This window comes from Schistocerca serialis, chromosome 11 (assembly GCF_023864345.2).
Source record: "Schistocerca serialis cubense isolate TAMUIC-IGC-003099 chromosome 11, iqSchSeri2.2, whole genome shotgun sequence".
In the NCBI taxonomy this organism is placed as follows: Eukaryota; Metazoa; Arthropoda; class Insecta; order Orthoptera; family Acrididae; genus Schistocerca; species Schistocerca serialis.
In genome coordinates, this window is record NC_064648.1 from 137,575,332 (window position 1) to 137,600,980 (window position 25,649).

General features: G+C 44.7%; 1 protein-coding gene across 2 annotated transcripts in view; it reads right to left on the reverse strand.

Annotated features, from left to right (window-relative positions):
- LOC126426717 (ankyrin-1-like) overlaps window positions 1-25,649 on the reverse strand; it is a 56,680-nt gene that overhangs the window by 19,015 nt on the left and 12,016 nt on the right. Inside the window, exon 1 of one of the 2 annotated variants that reach the window (XM_050088634.1) lies at window positions 24,795-24,907. The exons of the other annotated variant lie outside the window; for it this stretch is intronic. The gene's annotated coding sequence lies outside the window, so the exon portion shown is untranslated. Of the gene's footprint in view, window positions 1-24,794; window positions 24,908-25,649 lie in introns of those variants that run through there. 2 annotated transcript variants of the gene reach the window in all.

Genomic DNA, 25,649 nt, shown 5'->3' on the forward strand with positions numbered 1-25,649 from the left:
ACATCGAAGTGCTGTTGCATGTCAAACTAAGTGGTAAAAGCTGTAAAGCCGTTTACGTTTCCATACAGTCTTCGAGCATCGACATGTTCCTCGTCTAAGAAACAGACATTGTCTTATAAATCTTTAATGTATCCCGAGATCAGTGGTGTAGTATTCTACTTTATTGTGACACTCGCAACGCGACTGTAGTTTACACTGAGATTTCACAGATTCTTTCACTCAAACGGTTTTCTAGGTAATCACAAATTTGCCAAGATACTGAGCGGGATCGCGTCTGAATTATTAGTAGACAGAGAGCCATGGTCCCGATCACCTTCAGCATATTTTGGAGACACAATCTTCGTGCGTGTCTGCGCCATGTAACCGGCAGAGCAACGTGTGTGAAATGCAAGTAGTGGACTGGATATGCAGGGCGCGGCGGTGAGACACTCTGGACTCACATTCGGGAGGACCGTGGTTCGACCACACACCGTGCAGTGGTCTGCAGCAGGTCTGCAGACGAAGGACGAATGAGTGGATGTGGCTGCTTGTCATTTGTGTCTTCTGCACCGGTTTTCTGTTTGCTGTCCACCCACACAGGTTTTTCTTCATAGAGTCTCTCTCAATAGGAGTGCCGTGATGGTGCCCTAGGAAAGGCATGACCTTTCAAGGTAGCCCTACCGGTCTTCATTACCGGATGTTCCACAAATTGCAACAGGTATTTAGCTGTCGGTGTGCCGTTTCCCAGGAAAATCATGAGGAAGTGGTCTCATTTCGTCCATCATTAAAGTTGTTTACAAGCTTTCCAATGAGTACGACGTGCATTAAACTAGTTTTCAATGTTTACATAATTTCCAATGGTGGTGATGTTTCCTTCTACAGTGTAATTTCCGTGTGTGGGTCACACAAGTCAGAAACGATTTCACGGTGCCATCAATTTGGAATCATTACAGTCGCCTAATCAGTATGAATTGCAGACTTCTTTATTCTTTTTCCATCCAAATTAGAAATTAATCAGCGAAAGCACTCGACGCCCTCTCGAAGGTTTTTTATTAATGAGTAAACGTTTGGCTGAGCTTTTGATATTAATTTGGCTGAGCTTTTGTTATTAATGTATCACTTTCTTCCACCCCTCAGAGGCGTTTTCGATGTGATGGGGCTTTCCACTGCAATTCCACATATCTGATGGCATCTGGCCTTCATCAACCAACAACTGGTCCAGAAATAGTCAAATAATCGACGAAACACTAGTTTTTCAGACAGTATTTTCTGAATAGACAACCAACCATGATCCAATGTTTGTAGGACAATATATCGTACTCTGTATAGATTGTTAGATAACAATGTCTTGCTTAGTTTTTCTTAAGAGGGGACTTCTTTCCACGTCGTTGATTAAAATGAAAATTGCAACTCGTAGTATCTGGTTCAGGAAATAAATTTCCAGCTGATTGGAATGGACGTTAGCAACTTCCAGAGTCATTATGAGAGAAGCAGGGTTCCATCCGAGCACATTATTTTTACTTGTCAAATAATAGTAAATATTAGGACTATATAGTATGTCTCAAATAGTGAGGTGCATTCTGACTCCTAACATGTACACACTTGTCTTTCATGATTCAAACAAACTGTTAGCAGTGGTTAAATTGTGCTCTGTGCAAAATTCTGCCAGGCAGCTTCTCCTTTCACTCCCTTACTTCAGTTCTTTTTCCTCCAACTTTTCTTCCACTTCGTATTCCGACTATCGATTTCGAGTGCCCCATCACAAGTTTTCATCTCGCTTAGCGATCTGACCAATTTCTTTTCTCTCAAATAGCATTTCCTTAATCTCTTCGTCATTTTCGGAACCAGTTGACGTGCAGGCCAGTAGTTCTGTAACTGGTTTGGCTGTGTGTCTGTCCTGGCTGTGGTAGCGACTTCACTGTGCAGCTCAGATAGCAATAACATGTTAGTGTTTTCGGCCGAGAACGATATTAAACATATTTCCAGTGACCTCAGGGAGAAATCTAAAGTGGAGCTATTCTCAAACACATGCATTTCTTGCTACCAGATGCTGAGAGGAAGACAGGCATTGTGAAGAATCTAGCCACATCAAGATCAAGGACCCAGATTAAAATACATAAGCATAATCATCGTCCAACTGAGCTAATTATAAACTAATCATAAAACTACGGGGGCGTTCGATCTGCAACGCTATTCTTTTTTGTCGGCCAATTTCTGTTGGAAAAATGCGAAATCTGTGAGACATCGTGGAATATTCCCGCTTCAGCACCTACAGCTTCATGGAATTCCATCAGCTGACAGCACTGTATGTAGCTTCCAAAATGGCGTCCGTAAAGGAGGTGCGACTCAAGCAGAGAGCTGTCACTGAGTTTCTTTCGGATGAAAACCAGAGCATCGGAGATCTTCATACCCGCTTGCAGAATGTCTGAGGAGATTTGGCAGTGAACAGAAGCACCGTGAGTCGTAGTGCGAGGTGTGTGTCAGCGTCAGAAGAGCTTACTGGTGATCAACGCCTGGCCTAGCAGCGTCATCGTCTCAGCAAGGTTGTGCACATCTGGCCGACCTCCACGTGTCGGTCAGCTGCAGACGGCTGTGACTGCTGCGATGTGGGGACGTGCTCTCATTCAGGGTGACCGGTGGATCACTCAGAGCTGAACAACCCGCATCTCGCACCTTCCGACTTCCGTCTGTTTGGTCCAACGAAGGATGCACTCCACGGCAAGCAGTACACGGGTGACGGCAGGTCACTGATGCAGCAAGACGTGAGTGGCTAATCAACTGTTTAATCATTCCGTCAGTTTTATCAGTTGAATGAAACAACCAGATGAAACTGGTCATGTCAGCTATATGAAAATATGAAAACTTTTTCAATCACTCTCTGGGTTTGCAATGTAGCTAATTATTACCAATTGTCATCTTACATCGAAAGCGTAGCTTACCACGGAGCTGGGAGGAGAGCAGAATTTTGGTTCTCACGCTCGCCCAGCTGATTTCAGGTGAATAACTTCAGTACTTTCGGAGATATAAATTTTTACCTAAGGGACGACTGTGATGGATTCATCTATAGCATCAATTGAAACTACAACCAGAAGTACAGGTCCAAAAGATATAATTGTCTGGAATTTTCTTTCGTTTCATTACCACAGATTTCTGACTAAATAAAAAGTACTTTGGAAAATTATTATTTCATTGTGTTATGGTTATGTACGTGTTTTGCAGGGTCTGAGGACATACGTTGAAATTTTATGGAAATTAATTAAATCTGTGTGTGAGAAAATTTCTTGTACAACAGTAGAATTTTTCGCGTATGCCCGACTTAGGTTGATTTTGTAAAAGGCAGCCAGAAGGAGCGTTGAGTATTAAATTTGTAAGTAATTTATGTTGCGGAATGGAATCTAATTTTGTCTTCATTAAATTTTATTTAGTTTCGGAATTACGTGATTTCTCGTCTAAATTACCTGCAGTAATCTGATTGGCTGACATTAAAAATACCTGAAGTATACAAGTGCTCGAAATGATCTGATTGGCTGTTTAACACATTAGCCAATAGGAATTAAACATATCCCATGCGTAAGAGTATGGCTTTGTGCCTCCGATCTAGGAGCCGATTAAGTCGTTCGGGAGCCATCTTCTGGTAAACGCCTATGTTAAATCGCGCTGATCAAATTTATTCCAAAATAAAGAAATTTGCGCGTTTTATTGCTTCTCTTGCCGTTGACAAAGAGCGACTACAGTACTGAATATTTTCTGAAAGCTTCAGATTTGAGAGTGATTTATTTTAAGAGATATTCGCATGTGAACATTTTATTTCGTACACAAACACTGCGCGGCGTGTTTCGTGCAGATTACGAGACATATGCATTATAGGAATGTTTCTATACTGAGTCTGGGTGAGTGATTTTACTGACTTTTGTTTTCAAGGTTTATTGGAATGCCGCAATTGTTAAATCAGCCCAGAATTTTTCCATTCTGCGTGCTTTTCGAGGAGCTAAGGACTGCACTGAGTGCAGGTGATTTCTGGAGGAGACAATATTCCATAAAACCACATTTAGAAAGTCTGTAGAACCAACGTCAAATCATGACTCTGCGAATACATCACAACTCCATTCGTATTGCTCTCGCACAGATCTCGAAAACAAGTTTAGACTGATTACTGCACACACACACAGAGGCACTTTAATGATTCTTCACACACCCCTGAACGTGAATGGATCATGAGAAACTCTTCGTAAGTGATACGATGGATGTACTCACTGCCATGCACTTCACAGTCGTTTCAAGGGTGTAGATAAATGAGACTCAGTTTGGGAGGAGGAAGAATCACACTATCTTTTAAGGGACTGTAACTGATTGGTTCCTCCAGTAAATATAAGAGCCTTGCTGCTCTCACACGTAAACAACTCGGGTAATACATAACGAGTCCGTAATTATGAGCAATACATCATCCATCTGCGGTAACTATAGACTTTGCATTACTGTACTGAAACTTCCTGCGGAGCTGAAAGGAACATTTAGAACGGTCGTTAAATACTGGAAGAAACCCATAGTGTGTGGCTTTTTCAGTCCTTATTACGACCATGTGCTCCCTCTGAACGTCATCACGTCACCAGCGCACACAAATGCAACTGTGAGGCTTCATAAATTGACGGCTGTGTGTCTACCAAACGTCGGTTTTCGTCATTTGATTTTTTTCCCTGTATGCAGACATCGTGAAGTGATCAATGGGCAGAATTACTCACAACAGAATCAGTGCCCATACTGACACATACGGTGAGTTTCATTATGCACTTAGTCGGGGAACTGCGATTGTGCAACACTATTGCATTGTAGGTAACATATGAGACACTTCGCCCGGCTAAAAACCAGGACGCCCTTCCTGCTGAAAAAGACACACGCGAGATTCTCCTGTCCTCCGGCAAAGTGGCTCTGCTTCCCCACTCAAACCACCAACCTCCGAAAACCATGCAGTCCTTAAAGGACTGCTTAAAACCTGTTCGTGTCTCAAAGTCAGAACCCATATCCGTGAAGAGACGTCGAATGACTAACCAGTTGAGTGGAAAAAGCTAGTCAAGAGGTATCGATTACATTTACCAAATCACCCACCAAATGTCTGAAGTACGGCAAGCTGCAATCATTCTGGAGTGTTCTACATGATAGAAACAGATTTCCTCTGGAAAAAATTAACAGCAGCTACTGCACCTTACAAACACATTCCCGCTGGGAATCGAACCCGGGACCCCGTGCGCGGGAAACGAGAACGCTACCGCAAGACCGCGAGATGCGGACACCTCTTCACAGTGCACGCAGCAGCCGGTTTCCACCAGCCTCGCCGCGTGACGTCACCCGCTGACCCTGGACTGGCGACCCGCACTTGTCTGCACTGCGCGGACGCCCGCTTCCCGCCCACAAACCGCTGTTCCGCAGCGCCAGCGCGTCTCCTCGAAGCTTCCAGGCTTGCAGCGAAATGGCGACGACGAGAAAAATCGAGAAACTGCGGCCAATACAGACGCCTTACCGAGGATCACCCTACCCACGCGCCATTCGCTAGCGTAACAGGAGTGAAAAGATAATATCAAGAGAAATCTTGTCGAGATCAGTATCTTAGTTGCCACTAATGTCCGCTGTGATACCATCAGAAACCGACAGGGTCCCCCCCCCCTCCCCGTTGGTAATTGTTACAGTATTACATCGGCTGCATTCTAGGGCAGGACCAGAAATTCGAGGGTATTTTAGTCAGCACGTACTCCAAACTATGTTACCTATTTCATCGTCAACACTGTCATAGTTCGACTTCTTAACGTACAATAACATCTGTTTCGTAAAAAAGCATTCCTGGGGGAACCCGTATTTCTCTCTCGTTTCTGTTCTGCCACTTAATAGCAAGCTGAATCTATCCTACCTACATGACCTGTATAAAGGTCAAAGCTGCATGTCGCTGCCTCGTGGTATCACCGAAACAACGAGAAAACTCGTTCGTTCTGAGATTAAACTGAGCACATAGAATAGTCGCCCAGAACAAGGTTGCAACCCTCATTTTTACAGAAGTTGGGTTTTGCATGGAATAAGGTTCCTAACAGTAATTGGCGCAAGGTAGGGATACCGGAACTGTCTACCAATTCTTGTGTTGGCGTCAGATTGCCAAGTTTGCGTTGCACAGAACGAGGGTGTATCCATACGCAAGATGGCGGACACATCAAGTACCGGTACACTTATTACGGTCAGTACTCAAAAACCGGTCACCTCTATACAAGATGACTGTAGAGGTCTGGTCTCTTGAGTATGGAACTGTAGCGTGTCTGCCGATTCATGTGCTTTGCATCGTCCGCCATGTTGTAGGTCGGCAAACATATTTCCATCGGTCCGTACGTGATAAAGAATTGCAGACCCATTTCTTGTTTTGAACTTGATGTCAACATGTGATGTAATAGCCTGATGTGGGAGCGAACTCCGGAAGTATTTTCTTTTCGTGTTCTAGTGGCATTTCCTAGCAGTCATGTTGCAGTTTGGCAAGAAACGAAATACGAGCACCTACGGCTGGCACGACCTGACAGCTGAAGTTCAACATGGAGGAAGTACAGAGATGACTGTGAGGAACACACGAACAGAGGCAAACAGTGTAAACAACGTGTGAGTCGGTGGCGTTACGTGAAGCGTAAACCACTCACGGCTGCTGGAAAACAATACACTACTGGCCATTAAAATTGCTACACAAAGAAGAAATGCAGATGATAAACGGGTATTCATTGGACAAATATATTATACTAGAACTGACATGTGCTTATGTTTTCACGCAATTTGAGTGCATAGATCCTGAGGATTCAGTACCCAGAACAACCGCCTGTGGCCGTAATAACGGCCTTGATACGCTTGCGCATTGAGTCAAACAAAGCTTGGAACGTGTGTACAGGTACAGCTGCCCATGCAGCTTCAACACAATACCACAGTTCATCAAGAGTAGTGACTGGCGTACTGTAACAGGCCAGTTGCTCGGACACCATTGACCAGACATTTTCAATCGGTGACAGATCTGGAGAATGTGCTGGCCAGGGCAGCAGTGAACATTTTCTGGATGCATAAAGGCCCGTACAGGACCTGCAACATGGGGTCGTGCAGTATCCTGCTGAAATGTAGGGTTTCACATGGATCGAATGAAGGGAAGAGCCACGGGTCGTAACACATCTGAAATGTGACGTCCACTGTTCAAAGTGCCGTCAATGCGAACAAGAGGTGACCGAGACGTGTAACCAATGCCACCCCATACCATCACGCCGGGTGATACGACAGTACGGCGATGACCAATACACGCTTCCAATGTGCGTTCACCGCGATGTCGCCAAACATGGATGCGACCATCGTGATGCTGAAACAGAACCTGGATTCATCCGACAAATGACGTTTTGCCATTCGTGCACCCAGGTTCGTCGTTGAGTACACCATCGCAGGCGCTCCTGTCTGCGGATGCAGCGTCAAGGGTAACCGCAGCCACAGTCTCCGAGCTGATAATCCGTGCTGCTGCAAACGTCGTCGAACTGTTCGTGCAGATGGTTGTTGTCTTGCAAACGTCCCCACCTGCTGACTCAGGGATCGAGACGTGGCTGCACGATCCGGTACAGCCGTGCGGATAAGATGCCTGTCATCTCGACTGCTAGTGATACGAGGCCGTTGAGACCCAGCACGGCGTTCCGTATTACCCTCCTGAACCCACCGATTCCATATTCTGATAAAAGTCATTGGATCTCGACGAAAGCGAGCAGCAATGTCGCGATACGATAAACCGCAATCGTGACAGGCTACAATCCGACCTTTATCAAAGTCGGAAACGTGATGGTACGCATTTCTCCTCCTTACACGAGGCATCACAACAACGTTTCACCAGGCAACGCCGGTCAACTGCTGTTTGTGTATGAGAAATCGGTTGGAAACTTTCTTCATGACAGCCACCGGCGCCAACCTTGTGTGAATGCTCTGGAAAGCTTATCATTTGCATTTTACAGCATCTTCTTCCTGTCAAACTTCGCGTCTGTAGCACGTCATCTTTGTGGTGTAGCAATTTTAATGGCCAGTAGTGTACAGAGGTATCAAAGAAGGTGTTAATAGTGGCAAAATCACCAGATGAGGTATGTAGAGCAAGATTATTTTTCAAGTACTTGTTTTTTAATCTACATGTGACCCTTACAAGTGCTTGTTAGTGAAATAACGAGGTCAGTACACTTGTTTCATTGTAACTTTGTCTTTCGCGGTATAAACCTGTGTGCAACAGAATGTTTCCTTCTTCCTGAAAAAGGAATTTAGTTTTGTCTGTTACAACCTTGTTCTGGGCGGCTATGTAATTGTAATACTAGTCTCTACTTTGCCGCTCTTTATACTGAATTCAAGGTATTACTACCGGCAACAACTGCAAAATAAAGCTTACTCACTTCATAGAACAGTAGGTATGTCACTGGATACGCGATCTTCTGTGGCTGCAGGTCAGAGCGCATTTAGACGAGCCTCGAAATAAAACACGACGCTGTCTTCAGCTTTAGGAATGACTTCCACAGCTCAGGGACATTACACAGCTGGGTGTACCTGGCGTCAACATGACAGCGACTACATTCTTAGACCCAAATCCTACGCATTAGATCGCATGCATTACGACAATTCCAAGCGTAGGAACTAGGAAAAACAAATAAAAGGTAATTGTCATCGTCAAACAGGAAAGCGGGACTATGACATACGACATATTTCTTTTAACGATAGCTTACTCATGACCATTTAAGCTTCTGCAATCTCTCTCTCTCTCTCTCTCTCTCTCTCTCTCTCTCTCACACACACACACACACACACACACACACACACAGCATTAATAAAGTAATTATACAACAGTCTACACAAATGAAGTAGTGGTCGGTATTATTTCGAAAGTACGAGTATCGTGAACGTCTGTGGTGATTTGATGTATTTAACTTGTTGAACTGTATTGCCAATGAAGGCAGATCTAATTACATGGCGATGTCTTTCGAACGACGTGATCTCTTCCTCTCACAAAGCACAAACGGCCAGCTGCCGTATTCCTGTCGCGCGCATTATTCTCAGCTCACTGAGCAATGTGTTGTCACCTATCAACTGTTTACTTTTCTCAGCAACAACCGTTTTATTCGCGAATCGCATTGTCAGTTTGCAAGCCGTTAAGTCAGTAACCAGTATATGGCATGTGCGTCTCGTATTGCCCGACGGCTACGCTCGTCATTATTTTAATACTACTCAGATGAAGAAAAGGAATAAAATAGTTTGTAAAGTTTCCATTCCAGTCGCTCAGTGTTAAAAATACTGATGGGTTATGGGATTCAATCACAATTCCAACAGCATTGGCGGTTTATTTTTGTGTCAATTGTTAACCTTTCCTAATTCGAAGAAGCATCACTATTTTGTGAGTAACGGTCACATTCGTCTTGTTGACCGGTTTAATTGTACTTCTTGCCAAAACACACTATAATTTTAACATTCATTTTTGGAACAGCTACTGTGAAAGAATTCTGAAAGTGTCTCATTAAACAAGTATTTGGCGACCAGAGAGCTCAATAGCTTACGAAGAACCTCATTGTGTCGATTTGTGGTATAGTTCAATTCTTTTATCTTGGCGGCTCGCGCATGCCCGCCCAGACGCGGGAGATTGCTGCGTTGCCAGTTGCAGGCACCAAAAGAAGCAGCGCCATAGTATAGTTGGCAAACTTACGTTTAGGGGGGAGCGCGCAGTTTATGAAGTAAAGCCGCCACAGCCGCATTAACCCTTTCGCTGCTACAGAGACGTGCTCCCCGCATTCCGCGCTGTGCGCGATTTTGTCATCACTGCACTGCTCGCCTGTGCAGACATGGTGTTCCCACTGCTTTGACACACTTATTCGATTTCACATAATCTGGCCCAAAAATTTGATTTTAACACATCATCTTCACTGATAACTTCCCCCATAACTGACGATTTTGTTTCGATGTTCAACGCAGTTATTGCGCAGATTAAGTGTAGTAAACCATTGCACGAAATTTTGAAGTGTTTGCAGAGGCAAAAGTCCACAGCGTATACTTTCCGTATAGTCGATTTTAGTTGCCACTAGAAATTTCAAATAATTACATTCAAACGAATGAAATTCATGAAGACACTTCGATATTGTTTTTAAATAAAGGAAACATTAAACACCGCACAATGTTTGAACTCAGAACCTTTTGCTTAGCAGCCAAGCACCTTCACCATTACGCTAACGCAGCTCGTCATTCAACATAATTCCTGGAGGACTTTAAAGTATCACGCAAAATACCGTCAAACACTGTTGGTATGACTATGAATTATTCACGTTTCGTGGAAGTACAATAGGAAATAGCCGGCCGTGGTAGCCGAGCGGTTGTAGGCACTACAGCCTGGAACCGCGTCAGCGATACAGTCGCAGGTTCGAATCCTGCCTCGGGCATGGATGTGTGTGATGTCCTTAAGTTTGTTAGGTTTAAATAGTTCTAAGTTCTAGGGGACTGATGACCTCAGAAGTTAAGACCCATAGTGCTCAGAGCCATTTGAACCATTCTGTAATTTGTGAAAAAATGTGAAGTCACTTTAAAGCAAAGTCAACAGTTAGCAAGCTACTAAAGCTACCTTAAGATTTAATTGAAACAAAAATAGCTCTTTTAAGCAATGACACTTTACGGAGTGTGGCGGAGGGTACTTGGGGCACGAAGGCCATTCTGCGCTCCGTCGTCGCGTCAGCCTCGCTGCCGCACACTCCTCTCCCCCACAGCAACAGGTACTTTTTTTCCGCGGGTGTGGCCGCACTGCGCCAGCTGCCCGGGGAAGTCCCAGCCTCTGTGGAGCCTGGGCTGGCCGCGGCGGGCGGCCGCTCCCCGGTGGCAGACCGCTGTCTCTCTCTCTCTCTCTCTCTCTCGCAGTGGCTGTGTGTCTCCTCAGTGTTTCAGCCTCGCAGCCGGAGTATTTGCCTCCGCGCCTATCAGCAAAGCGTCAACCACACCCTCGTATTCTGGCTGTTGAGACGTTTACGCCCCACATGAGGTTGCCAACGTGGAAGCTTCACTCTAGCCAGCTGAGGTATCCGTCCACGCCTTACGGCACAAATTTCAACGTGTCTAGATACGCAAGCTTCATCCATCGTGCTTCACAAAACTAAAGTGTCAGCAAGTTTTACAATAGTATAAGCAACCCGGCAGTGGCAACGATTCATTTGACGTTATCTCCTTTATACAGAACATGTGCAAGCGTAACATCTAACACAGTAATGAAAAACTTACGAAATCGCCATTTATTCTGCTTTTTTCCCGATACACAAGTTGTTAGGGCTTGACAAACATATCCCTATATATAAAGGTAGGTTCGTGTAGATGGGAAACAAGTTTTACATTTATTGGGTACTGTATTCGAATTTCGCGATTCCGGACTGACCGCCGCTGTTTGCGAAACACGAAAATTTGGGCCGGATCTGAACTCTAACCCGAATGCCGCACAAACTTCCACAGCTCACGTCAATCCGGGTTCGTAGAATGCGAAACCATTTGGTAATGTTTACCACAGCTGTAATCGTGAGAAGAGAGTGTCTGCATCTCTCAAGGGCACTGAAGTGTGATCCGGAGATGGGATTAACACGTACATTGCAAACATGGAGTTGAATTTATTTCAGAACTACGTATCACTGTATTTCGATTTAGAATCTCGTTGAGTACACTGGAATATGCAATTGGAATTATCGTGCATTGACGGAGACTAATGGGTTACGATTTCCCACAATACTGTTGTCACGGCGTAAGTAGGAGACTGGAGCTATGGCTTGGCCCACTTTAAAAGTATGCTCTCTTCTTCATCAGCGGTAGGATTAGCTTCCGTTTTGTTTTGCAAAGACGTAGTTATATTTCTTGCACGAAAGGACGTTTCTAGGGGAACCTGTAGTTTTCTTTCATTTCTATTCCGAGCTCAGCAGCTAACTGCACATTCCTGTCTTCTGGTATCACGAGATCTCAAAACGACGTCGTCCTTATGTGTGAAACACAGCCGGTATCGGTAATTTCGAAATTTGTCTGTGCCCGTACCTCTTCAAACTGATGTCCGCATATAACTACCAAAACCAGGTATCACGTTTTTGTGAAAAAAGCTAACGCACTCCAGAGAACAAGACGGGCTGCATGTCGTGCAGACAAATATGGCCGCCGATATGCGGCAGTCTGTGTCGGCAGCCTTTAGTGCGCACCGCGAATACGGCACGACGCTGCTTTCAGCTGTAGGGACAATCTGTGTGCGCCTCACGCCGCCCTGCACGGCGCGTGGAGCAGCCACCAACGACGCTCCGAAACCCCAACTCCAGAAAATAAACTGCTTATGTATGAGCAGTAATGAAGAGGAGATGAGGTTATTATAACATTTTCATTATTTCGCGGCCCTGTCAGCAACTATATAAATATTAATTTGAAATTAACAACAGCCTCAGTTGCAATGTTTACCTAGATTTACCTAGGTTTCAGTTGGGACAACCCAACCATCTTCATACTGGGCAACGTCAGAAACTAGAAACTATAATACAGAAATACGTCGCCACGTTGTAATAACTTACCCGGGAAACAGCCACGGCCCCACTCCGCGACCGCAGTACGGCAGCAACGGACGTTGTACTGGTACTGTCCACAGCCTCGAGAGCGCATGCGCGACACACTGTGTTAACACTCGTACCAACGTGTACTGCTAAACTTAAAATTTTATGAACAACCAGGTGCGGCTAACGAAGTTGACGTACACGTTGTCCAGTAAGGAGCACAGACAAAGCGACTGTCTTAACATTTGTAATAATTTGTTGGACGTCAAAAGTGAAGGGACCAATGCGTTTACTATTTTAAGCCAACCTAGCATATTTGAGCTAAACATCGAACTTGACCGCATGGGGATAACTACGGGTTTGAAATACCGGATGATCCCAGCTATTCGGCAAAACGGGAGTGCTAAAACATGTTGATTACTCCCTACGATTATGGCGGATGGAATAACGGTTGAACACCTTCAAAAAAGTTTTTGCTTCGCAGCTGCAGCTGGTCGTTAAGGTTATTTTTTGTCGTGTAGTACGGCAACTTCGCAATGCAAGAGCTGAGTATTATTCGGAGGGTTGAGTGTGTGAGCCGTTTGCACCAAGTGTTCAGCGAATGTCGAACCACGCTTGGCATCTGCAACTTTAGTAGGGATAGGCTCCTTCCTTACATCTCGTTAGTAAGGCTCTTCCTGTTTGGCCGATCTAAAATTTCGGACAATTGCCACATGCAATCTTGTAAACTCCGGGTAACGACAATTTAGGCTTTTTCAAAGTGTGAATCAGGTTCTTCTGCAGCCTATTATTAGTAGGCAAAATTGTCTTGAACACCTGGTTCTTTAGAAGACGCCCTATTTAATATGAAACTTTACCTATGAAGGGACTGACTTCCAGCACGATAACCTAACGCGGAACTTTTAGTCCCATTATTATTTACTTTCCTGTCATAGAGCCGTCTATTTCAAGCTCGTAACCATTATTTCGGGCTGTTGTTTCCAGGGTTGCCAGTTCGTCTTCCAAGGCTTCTGCGGATGGGGGAATGGATATCGCTCTATGTATACTAGAATGAAAAAGTGCCATTTTATGCGCCAGCGGGTGTGCAGAATCGGCAGGTGTGGCATTTTTTCAACCTATGTCATATTCAATGTGATCATCTACTATAGATAACGTAAGATATTAGTAGTTCAACGTCCTACTGGGTGACTCGCTTTCAAGAGTAAAAATAATTTTCTCGGGGACATCGTTGAACAGTACAAGTATCTGATCTGTGTCTTCTTGGGATGAGTCAACTACCAAGAGAATATCATCCACGTATCTCGGCATACAACTTTATTTTCTCCGCCATCTCTATATTATTAACAAAATATTGAGATTCTATCGTATCCATGAATATATCGGAAAGAATCCCTGCTAGAGGGCTACCCAATGCTAACCCGTACGGTTGTGGGTGTATTTTGTCATTAAAAGAAAAGTAATTGTATTTCAAAACAAGGCGCGGGAGATTCATGAGCACATCAATTTCAATATCTGACAATTTCTTATGGAAGTGTAACTCCGATCTACAGGTACGTTGGTGCGGAGGCTGGAAACCTCAAAGCGGGCCAGCTCGGATGTGGCATGGCAGATTACGTTATTCAGTTCATTTACCATTCGACAGAGTTTCTGGAAGTAATTTTTCTGGAAAGCGAAGTTGTCCTTAATTTTGTAATGTAAACAGATAGCCAGCTTGTGGTACGTACGATTTGTACTGTCCACGATCGGACGTATCGGATGGAAGTTTTTGTGAACTTTGAATTGTCTCGTTAGTACGGGCGGCTTCGGGTTCATATTCAGGAGTCATTTCTTTAGAAACACTCCTATTAATTTATTGGTTTTCTGCAAACTTGTTCTTATCTCTTTCTATAACGCTTGAGTAGGATCTGATTCGATGGAAGTACTGCCATTTTGATCGAAAAATGCCTGTTTTTTCTATGTATTCCGCTTTGGAAGCTATAATTAACGAGTTCCCCTTATCGGCTTTCGTAACTAGGGCGCCATTATTCTCCAGTTTACCATTAATACTTTTCACCGGTCTATAACGTAATGCTTTGATTGAGCGACAGACAATTCATTTTCCAAGATTTCACAGAATTCTTAGCCTAACCGCGTTTGAACATTCTTTGGCGTTTTGGTACACTCCAAACCTAATTTAAGGCCTGCTATGAAATTGTCTACCACGTGTGGTTCTTTAATCGCAGGTGCGATATTGAATTTCAGCGCTTTTGACAGTAACTGGGTCTTAGCTGTTGAAAACATTATAGAAGTTTTATTAATAACACGTTCACAGAACGTCGGTGTGAATCCTGTATTATTGGAACATCCTTGTTGGTTACCTCTGATAACACCCTTGGACAAATTTGACAGTTTTTTCGCATGCCTTGCAGCGATTCTTCTTTCTCTTTACCAATGAAATCATTATCTATTCGATAATTTTAAGACTTCGAATAGTGTATCGATATTTCAAGATACAACTAATAAGCTTTCTCGTTTAACCAACCTTTCTTTGTATACAATTCCGCAATTCTGTTATCGAGGATCGGAGCTATGAATTTCTTTTTGAAAGTAGGATATTTGTAATATAATTTTCCTACGCAATTCGGAGTACTAGCGTGGCCATTTCATTTATAAACAAGTGTAAACAGAATAACGTGACCCCGAAGTTTGTCAGCGGATATTCCATGCCGCAAAACACAATCGTTGTTTCCGTTGAACGGACAGCACGGCTCTTATCAGAGACCCATCTGAGAAGAAATTCCTATGTTCTAGGTCAAAATGCGAGTAGATTTTTGTTTTGTAGAACGTCTTCGCACCCCCCCCCCCCCCCTCCAGAGAGACAAAATGCGACGTTGTGAAGGCGGTAATGAACGGAAGAATTTCGAAACAGACTACTTCTAGCAGGAAAGAGGTGGTGAGCCCCACACAGCGTATCCCAGACCCAGTCGTGTTCACGGTCGGTGCAGCAGTGTCCGCAGTCCGTGGTTAGCGTCCCAGGTTCGATTCCCGGCCGAGTCGCTAATTACCTTCTCTCGGTGTTTGCGCCCCCCCCCCCCCCCCGTAACTTCGGGTCATCTCCACCGCCGAGCCGAGCAGATCGGCCAAGTTGAAGGAAACGTTCTTCTGCCTGAAAACTTCCTGTTGCGTACACATTTGTTACGCGCCAATGTTTCCCGGCTCAGCGTGAAACATCGCTTTCAAACGATATGAAGCACACAAAATGCACCGTCATGAATGTAACTGTATACCGTCATGTGCATAACCGTAATACGTTACAGTGCTCTTTTCCAACACACTTGTCGTGTATCAATCAAATCTAAACCTAAAGCACCACAAAATTAATATCGTGATGGGGCATGCAGTAAAACTAAGAAACCACCAACAGATCCAAACCTGAGACGACTTTGCGGAATGTGGTGGTGGGTACTTTGTTCACCGAAGCCGTTCTTCGCTGCGCCGTAACGTCAGTGTTGCTGCTGCCGCCGTCGCCCCCCCCCTCCCCCCCCCCCCCTCTCCAGTGTGCTCGCAGCAGCCCGTTTCCACCAGCCTCGCCGCCTGACGTCACCCGCTGACCCTGGACTGGCGACTCGCAGTTATCTGCACTGGGCGGACGCCCGCTTCCCGCCCACAAACCGCTGTTCCGCCGGGCCAGCGCGTCTCCTCGAAGCCTCCAGGCTTGCAGCGAAATGGCGACGACGAGAAAAATCGAGAAACTGCGGCCAATAAAGACGCCTTACCGAGGATCACCCTACCCACGCGCCATTCGTGGGCGGAAGAGGAACCTAAATTTTCCCTGTCTGTTCCCTTGTGCTGCGCCGAGTACGATGGTCAGAACTTATTCTGTGGCGGCTGTTTTTCTGCAGTAACCCTTATATATTTGCGCTGCTCACTTTCAACAGTTCCCAGTAAGTGGCTGTTGTCTGCGCTCTGATTCGTTGATGCAGAAGAGACTGACCGGTCGCCGTATTCGGTTTTATACTACCGGAGCACTGGTGCCACATTTAGTGGCTTTGTATTGAACCAAGAGCAAGGTAAAAATCCCTCGAAATCTCGTAGCTACAGGTACAAATTCTTACAATATAACCGCGCAAAATATAGCTATATGACGTCATCCCCGCAAGCTGCACTTACTTTAGGTTCAAATACCAAGTTTAATTTCTGACGCTTCAAACTAAGCACAGTAAGAAACTAACTACAGTAAGGTCCGCACTGTGGATCACCACACAAAAACTGGTAAGCGTTGACGCCATCGTTTTCTTTAGTCCTGTCTGAAATATTTCGGTCGAGAAAAGCCACGTTAATAAAGCTTTGCGTGAGTTTATAAAAACTGCACCGTCCATGATGTAATTAATATATTTTTGAAGCACCTACAATAAAGAGGCTACCAAGATGGTAGTAATTATCTTTTAGCCAAATTAGAGACTAACCGTCCATAGATATAATTTTCATGTTTTACGTCCGTCGAGGTGGTAATGATTATTTGCATATTTTTATGTAAATAAGTAAAAAGAGGAAATAATTTGTACACGCAGTAAGTATAAGTAAATACGCAATACTAATTTCTGTAGGAGAAAAAGAAAGAGAAACAGCTGTTTGAAACTCCTAGATAAGGAGACAAAAATCCCTGACTTGCCGGTCGTCTTGTTTCCTTGGAGATGGCAAAATTTACACGACAGAAGAAAGAAGGCATGAAGGTCGGGGACATATTTTGATAAACAGTAAGCAGAACGACATTTGCTATCAGCAGATTTGCCCAAGTATTAAGCATTTTAATCGTAAATAAACTAGAGACGGAATTATTCGTGAGTGGTAACGAAAATTCATTGTATCAGCTGTGCAACTCAGAGACAAGCAAAGGTCCTGCAGTGCTTTATAGAGGACGTTACTTCACCTACTGTGGCATTTCGTAACTTGTAATCGCAGTTTTACGTACGGAAAGGAACGACGCTTCAGTGATACTGTAAGTGAACTAAGGGTAGGTAGGGCGTGAATTACAAGTTAATGAACAGCAACACTGACAGCTCACCATACACTAGGTATTTAAGCGTTAGAAAGCACTTGTGTATAAATTTCTCAGCATTATTTTGAAAGAAGAATAAAGCCATTGATGCAGTGGTTTTCCGTACTTGGCTCTCCACGTAACGAACTTCTACATCCAATTTTAGAATTCAAACACTTACACTCGACGTATTAACGATACCTGCGTCTTTGTATACGTCAGTTACACGCGGAGCCGCATCGGTTACGTGTACGTACATAATTAACTTGTGTACCAGAGAGGAGTAATATGGGTTCAGTAGAAGTAGGCATGTTGTTGTTGTGGTCTTCAGTCCTGAGACTGGTTTGATGCAGCTCTCCATGCTACTCTATCCTGTGCAAGCTTTTTCATCTCCCAGTACCTACTGCAACCTACATCCTTCTGAATCTGCTTAGTGTATTCATCTCTTGGTCTCCCTCTACGATTTTTACCCTCCACGCTACCCTCCAATACTAAATTGGTGATCCCTTGATGCCTCAGAACATGTCCTACCAACCGATCCCTTCTTCTGGTCAAGTTGTGCCACAAACTTCTCTTCTCCCCAATCCTATTCAATACTTCCTCATTAGTCATGTGATCTACCCATCTAATCTTCTGCATTCTTCTGTAGCACCAGATTTCGAAAGCTTCTATTCTCTTCTTGTCCAAACTATTTATCGTCCATGTTTCACTTCCATACATGGCTACACTCCATACGAATACTTTCAGAAATGACTTCCTGACACTTAAAACTATACTCGATGTTAACAAATTTCTCTTCTTCAGAAACGATTTCCTTGCCATTGCCAGTCTACATTTTATATCCTCTCTACTTCGACCATCATCAGTTATTTTGATCCCCAAATAGCAAAACTCCTTTACTACTATAAGTGTCTCATTTCCTAATCTAATTCCCTCAGCATCACCCGACTTAATTAGACTACATTCCATTATCCTTGTTTTGCTTTTGTTGATGTTCATCTTATATCCTCCTTTCAAGACACTGTCCAATGCATTCAACTGCTCTTCCAAGTCCTTTGCTGTCTCTGACAGAATTACTATGTCATCGGCGAACCTCAAAGTTTTTATTTCTTCTCCATGAATTTTAATACCTACTCCGAATTTTTCTTTTGTTTCCTTTACTGCTTGCTCAATACACAGATTGAACAACATCGGGGAGAGGCTACAACCCTGTCTTACTCCCTTCCCAACCACTGCTTCCCTTTCATGTCCCTCGACTCTTATAACTGCCATCTGGTTTCTGTAGGCATATACTTATAATTTACGTACATTATCTTTCGCTGCTTACGGAAAGATTCCCGACACTAAGGTACACAGTGTATGTACTAGGATTAAAGTCAGCACGTGAAGTGTAACCACGGGTGTTCAGAAAGTACCAGATTCTGTGAATTAAATATTAGGCGCTGCAGTGGTTAATTGTAAGAGCACAGAAGTACTTTGATGATTAACATTTCGCGGGTGTTCCTGGAAGCACATTATGTGTACAGATATTATGTACGTTATTGAAATAATCCGTAAATGCAATGTTGTCAACCAGACTGACTAAGAATTTAAAGACTTCTTGGCCTTGTGTAAAATGAGCTAGGGGATCGAGATCATGAGTTGAGCTGCTCAGCACCGTACTGGTGCAGAAACTAAGGACGACGGGTAAAAGGCGAGACAGAGGGCTACCATGAACGATTCACTCGTTTCCAGAATTCACATTTTTCCGAAGTATTAAGTGTACGAATATGATTGCATGCCATTACGAATTCAGCGCCTTGCCAAAATGCCGACAAGGCAAGACTTTTCATGTGTTGGAACATGCGAGGTATTTGACCAAATGTGGCAGCTGCAAAAAACTGTGTAAGGGGGTGGGGGGCTAAACAAGATTTCTGTACGCAGTCCACACAAGTCAACAGCACGCAGAAGCCACGAACTCTGAACACCGCAGCAAAGTGTGTGGAAGACAGTGCGTCGGCGGTTAGACTTCAAACCGTACCGTCTGGATCCCTTACAACAATTAAAAGCGGACTGTTACGGCCGGCGCCTTCAGATTTGCGCCAAATTGGAGGCAGCAACTGAGGATGGACATTTCGCCCCCACGCTGATATTCAGCGACAAAGCAACTAACACTTTTCTGAAAAAGTTTATCTCCGCAATGTGAGCGTGTGCCGTACTGAAAATCCTCACCAAATTTCGGTGCATGTAGGAGATTCGCTGAGGGTTAATGTATCCTGCGCAGTGTGACAGGCGAAGCTGAATGGGCCGTTTTAATACTGTGAGACAACTGTGGCGGGTACATCTTACCTCGATATGTTGCACTTGTGGTTGTTTCGACTACTCATTCCTTCAGGGAGCATCGATGTTTGTTGCTACCTAAACGACGAAATTTCGCATCGCTGGATTGGCCGTAGGCGGTTAACACTAGTACTGATCAGCTTGCAAAAGCACTTAACAATGGATGTTTGAAAATCTGAAACTGGTCACGGGTTTGTGTAGTTAAACTGTGTGTGTCGTGATTGCGGTTGTCTCCTATATTTAAGTCATAATGTTTATAATTCTACTACAGCCCTGTTTCTCTTAATGTTTATTTTCGAAAATCTAGCGATTAAAATAGGGTTTCATTGCACTGTGGCTGACTCAAATGAACTTGAAATATTAGCAGAAGGCCACTCGATCACTGACTACACAAAATAGAGGCCATAATGGATGTTACCGGGAACTCGCGTCACACGTATGTATGCACGATGATCTTCAGAGCCATTTTGTTTCTTTTTAGACGACTCGGCCAATGGGCTTGCGAAAATTTGAAAGGGCGCGAAACACAGGAACGCAACAGTGAGACGCAGTACAAAAAACAGACAAAAAACACCGCGGGCGGGAGAGCGCGGTCTGTACTCGTCCGGAGAGTGGGGGCTGCCGCGGGGCGACAGGCTGCACAGGTGTAAACCTGCCTCCACACTAGGGACAAGGGCTGCCCAGCACTGAACCTGCCGATTCCAACTGTGCGTCACCAAAACACTCTTCGAAAGCTAACATGCGTGAAATACGTGCCACACAAAAATTGTTACTGTAACATTTCATTTCTTTGGCTCCGCTGACTGACAACCACACTGTAACCTGACAACCTGTACCAGAACTCTGGCCAAGCAACGGATCACTATTCCACCACAACACTTTACAGAAAATAATATAGCAGCCACGCGTTCTGTTGTATCCGTGAGTGTGTGTGTGTGTGACGTCACGCAGCACACCATTACGCCACGGGTCAATGTCGACGGCCGCTATCAGCAGCTGCGAGCTGCTCCAGTTTAGGCAGCCGCCTGTACTGGAAATACGGGTACTTGCAGAACCTTGATGCTTTGAGGAAAGTGAAACACACGACGGAAGTCTGAGAAAACTGCAGATTTTTTTCACTCATTAACTACTAAATGGTTTATGACCACATGGGCCACCAAGGCGACAGCGAAATTTTCACGAACCTTTTTTTTCTCCGTCTGAGACATTCAAGTACCGGGTGCTTGTGAGTAAAATGCAGCTACTGACCCAAGTCCACTGTGGTCTGAGTATGGTAAGGCAGCGAAATACTGTAGACATGCTAAAGCGTTAACGCGAAACCAGTTGGCGCCGGAGGAAATCAATTCCAATACCAGGTGCGAATCTGTCACTGTGCAACACCTCGCGGAAGTCTCCGGTGCTCACACTGAACAAGTTCTGCAAGTGGCGGCTAATAATATCGACATTCTGCCTTTCTCACTTGTTTGTCCCTTCCTGTCCACATTCCGTTCCCAATGCATTAGATATGGGAACATTTCTTTGCGGTGTAAATCGGTTCCGCAAGGGCGCATTAGCATACCAAGTTTCGCTGCCATACAGCAGTCACAGCCCACGATGGACCTCTGCGAGTGGCTCAACTTGAGACTACAAGCACACAGTGGTACAGCGAATGACGGACATTTGCCACGCCGGACATTTGCCACACTGGCCCCTTCGCCAGGTAGCTTGCCTAGCGATCCCTCAGGTTAGGGGCGCCCTTCCTCATACTACTTCTGTCCGCTTTCAAACCGCCGTCTTCACGTCTTACTCGATGCAACCAGTACGTAAGGGACCTCCATCGACATCTCGGGGAAATACAGAGCTGCTTCTCCGAAATCGAAACATTTATAACATTTGGGAAACGAAAGGAATACCGACGACTAAGTCAGTATGTGATTAGTTGTGCCAAGTATAAATGCAGATCCCTCTGTCTGTACGGTAGCTTCCTTTCACGCTTACTTATTGAGATGGAAACAGTATTGGTATGGGAACAACAAGAACGGAAAGATGTAAAAGAGAGTGCGCATGTACGCTAATCATTTCTTTTTGGTCACTGCAATGTGCCTACTTATCTCTTGCGGCGAAACATTAGTTAATCAAGTGTAGCGGGACAATGTTCAAAACATGACTGAAAATACGCTACTAAATAGAGATAAGAACTTCTATGATTGACATGTCATCTAAAGTCTACGTACATTTTTAAAATGTTAGAGATAAGGAACTGTAGTAATACAGAATGCTATGCTTGTAACGTACGTTGTTCTACATTGTTTACCTCTGGTATTTACAGAGTCACAGAGAAAACATCCTAGGTTTTGGAGGGAAAAGCCGTAATTATAATGATCTGCACTGCAACAGAAACAAGAAGCACCACGTAGGGAAAAATAATGTAATGCCTGTTCCAACTCACAAGTTACATTGAAGCAGATAGTTCCTGTGACTAAGTGTGGGCAGAGGTTATATTCGACAACCTAAATAAATTAATAACTGGCTCCTTTTGCCGACCCCCGGTATCAGACGAAACAGTTGCTGAACAGTTGAAAGAAAACTTGAGTCATCACAAATAGGTACGCTACTCATACAGTTATAGTTGGCAGTGACTTCAAACTACCTTCCGTATGAAACTTCCTGGCAGATTAAAACTGTGTGCCCGACCGAGACTCGAACTCGGGACCTTTGCCTTTCGCGGGCAAGTGCCAGGAAGTCCCTCACGTGTGACGACAGTCACTTTTCCGTGACGTCACGCGTTCTTTGCTGGCAGTGGATGTGGGGAGCACACTGAACAGTCGTCGTGTTGATCTACCTGTTTCCGAAGATAAAATTGTCAATTTTATGGTTTTGGTATTCAAATTTGCGTTTTACGACGATGTGCAGTCTAACTGACACATGGCATTTTTGAACTGTTCAAGACGGGTCGTGTTCAGTACTTTGTCATGCCGAAGTGTCTGTAAATGCGAATTCAGTGGCCACCCACGATTCCGAAACTGGGACTTACCATCAATAACGGGTAAGGCTTCTGTAACAGTATCTGGCTAAACGAAATAATGTTTACTGTAGGTTTCTGTCAAACATAATTAGCAAATGCCCCCACAAATAATTTTGACGTGATTCAGCCCTCTGACGGAAACTAATAGCAAATCTACCTCGATTCTCGCAATTGTTGCACTGGAAATGGCACAAATTAAATCTAGGTTCTCCCGCCATTAGTGCCTGCACATAGAAATTTACACTGCACTTTAATCGTGTAATTTGAACGTGAAATGAAGAAGCTGGTAAGTGACGGCGTCAGAATCACCGACATTCATTCCTCCCTCACATAATACACGACTGAAGCGCAGGCCGCACACAACACGGCGCGCCTCACAGATCGCTGATGCGTTGCTTTGTCGACACACCGGGCTCTCTCATCAGACAAATGCTAACACGAGAACAGCCCAACAAAGCGATGCAGCGTTGTAGAGTGCTAAAAAATTTCATCAGCAAATCACAAACGAGGAGACGTGACAGAGCGATAAAAAATACGAAATGTTTATTTCGTGAAGCACAAACATAACGATAAATTCTCAAGAATTCGCCAACTACTACGCAGATGGTCGCCTGTTTGTAATGAGGGTGTTGGGGAAAGCTACAGATTGCTCGTTGAGCATAACCTTAATTCCAGGAAATTGTGAAAATACGCAAATGAAGGCGAGTGCTGCGTCTCATCGCCACAAGCGTGTCGGGGTCACGCCACGAGTTGTGATTCGCGAATGGATTTCAGGATCCGCAACGCCCACGCACGAAACAGCTTCCTACGTCTGATTACTTTGCAGACGAGTAACATGTGACGTTAAGCATCTAAGCGAGAAAGTTTACAAACGGTTTTAAATTGTTCTTAACGTGTGTTCGAAAGCAAGTGCTCATTCTGAAATACTGGGTGAATACAATCTGGCTAATTTGCGCTCCTTTTTAAAGAAAAGCCCTTTTATCGCGCGTCTAAATTTTTGACACGTCATGTCTACTGAAGTGTGGGCCGTACGACGATGTAATTTTTGCAGATACCCTACGGGGTGTGGGGATACTGTCTGCAAACTGCGTCGCGAATAGCTAGGTACTGACAAACTACAACGATACGTCTGATGCCTAAGTTGACTCCATGAACAGCGACAACGTGGCCGGGTGGGGGGGGGGGGGGAGGGGTAGCGAAAAAATCTCTCCAGTTTTTGTAGTCTTGCGTGCAGTTTCTTGGAAGTCGGTAACGGCCCTCATTCTGAAATACTGTCCGACTAACGTCCGCGTATTTCGGCGCCCTTAGTCACGTTACCTCGCGACGCGCATGTTTCCAACTTCGGTACTTCTCTTACTGCGTGACAACTGCAATTTGAGATTATACCTCTGAATGAGTACATCTTGACAACATTTTAGATGCCTGAATTCGGCCACATTACGCGAAACATTAAAAAATAAATTTCTGCCACGCCTGCAAGCCGCTACACGCCTTGTCGCACTAAAACTCGCTTACTGCAAAGTTCTCCGTTTGATGGTTTTCGTAAACTTGCGTCCTACGAACATTATCAAGAACGCGAGGTTTTCATTTTAAATGCCTGTTGTACGTGAATTCCGTGAAAATCTACACTGGCACACCGAAACACTAGCCGACTGAATGTGGCGTTATTTTCCATTCGTTCCACGTTATTCTCGCTCAAGTTTTCATAGACTGGAGCAATACCACAAGTAACGACCTATAAAGTACTGAACACTCAAAACGGTAATTTAACACACTATTAGCCACCCCCTTTGTTCGTAGCGGTCGTAATTTTTCAAATTAAGACAAAGTATTAGACAAGAGCAGTAAGTGAGTTACGCGATAAAAACCACACAAAAGCGTGCAGAACATCCGCCGCTCCCATAAATTCCTGCCTTACCGATCTGTGGTATTCCCGTGCAGACACAAGATACACAAACTCTGTCTGGGCAGGCAGGACAACGTGGCACGCTGCTTCCCTCCAGGCTGCTGCGTCACAACTGGACCGCACAGACAGCCCGCTGCCCCACCCAGCGCTGACGTCACGGGGCGGCGTTGCCAGCTCGCGCGGCAGGCGAGGGAACGGCTGCAGCAGGGCGTCTACGTCTGTGTCGGCACTGCCGGACCGCCTGCGTCCCATCCACGCCGCAGTCCTTTATCTCGAACCGCGCTATACAGCTGGCAACACCCCCACCCCCCCTTTCGCCTGGCGCCCCAAAAACCGGATTTCCTAAACCGATTTCCCAGTACCGCTTTTGGTGAACGCAAAGATGGAACAAAGACGCTGCATTTTGGTCACGGGACGAGGAGAGGTGTGAACACAACATCTTCCGTCATCGTGCTGAGTGCCAGTGACTTACGCGCGAGCTTCGCGATTCGTATCGATCATTTCCTACTCCAGAAATGACGGACGAGTGTGACAAGTTGTCGTTAAAGAACGTTACAGGGATATCAATGCTGAGGTCATCGGTGCCTGGGCTCACGTACTACTTGCTCTAACTTAAAACAAGTTACACTGAGCACGACACACATTTACCCTCAACGTGTGGACCAACTGAAATCATTCTGTGATTTCGTTGATACTGGATACGGGAAAGTTCTTGGTAGTATTAAAACTAGATGGTTGTTATTGTTGCCAGGAGTTACAAAAGTTATTGACATGTATGAACCTTTGAAATCTTGTTTTCTATCTCAGAATACATGTCCCACGTTGCTGAAACAAATTTTCGAGAACCGACAGTCACTTCTTTGGCTT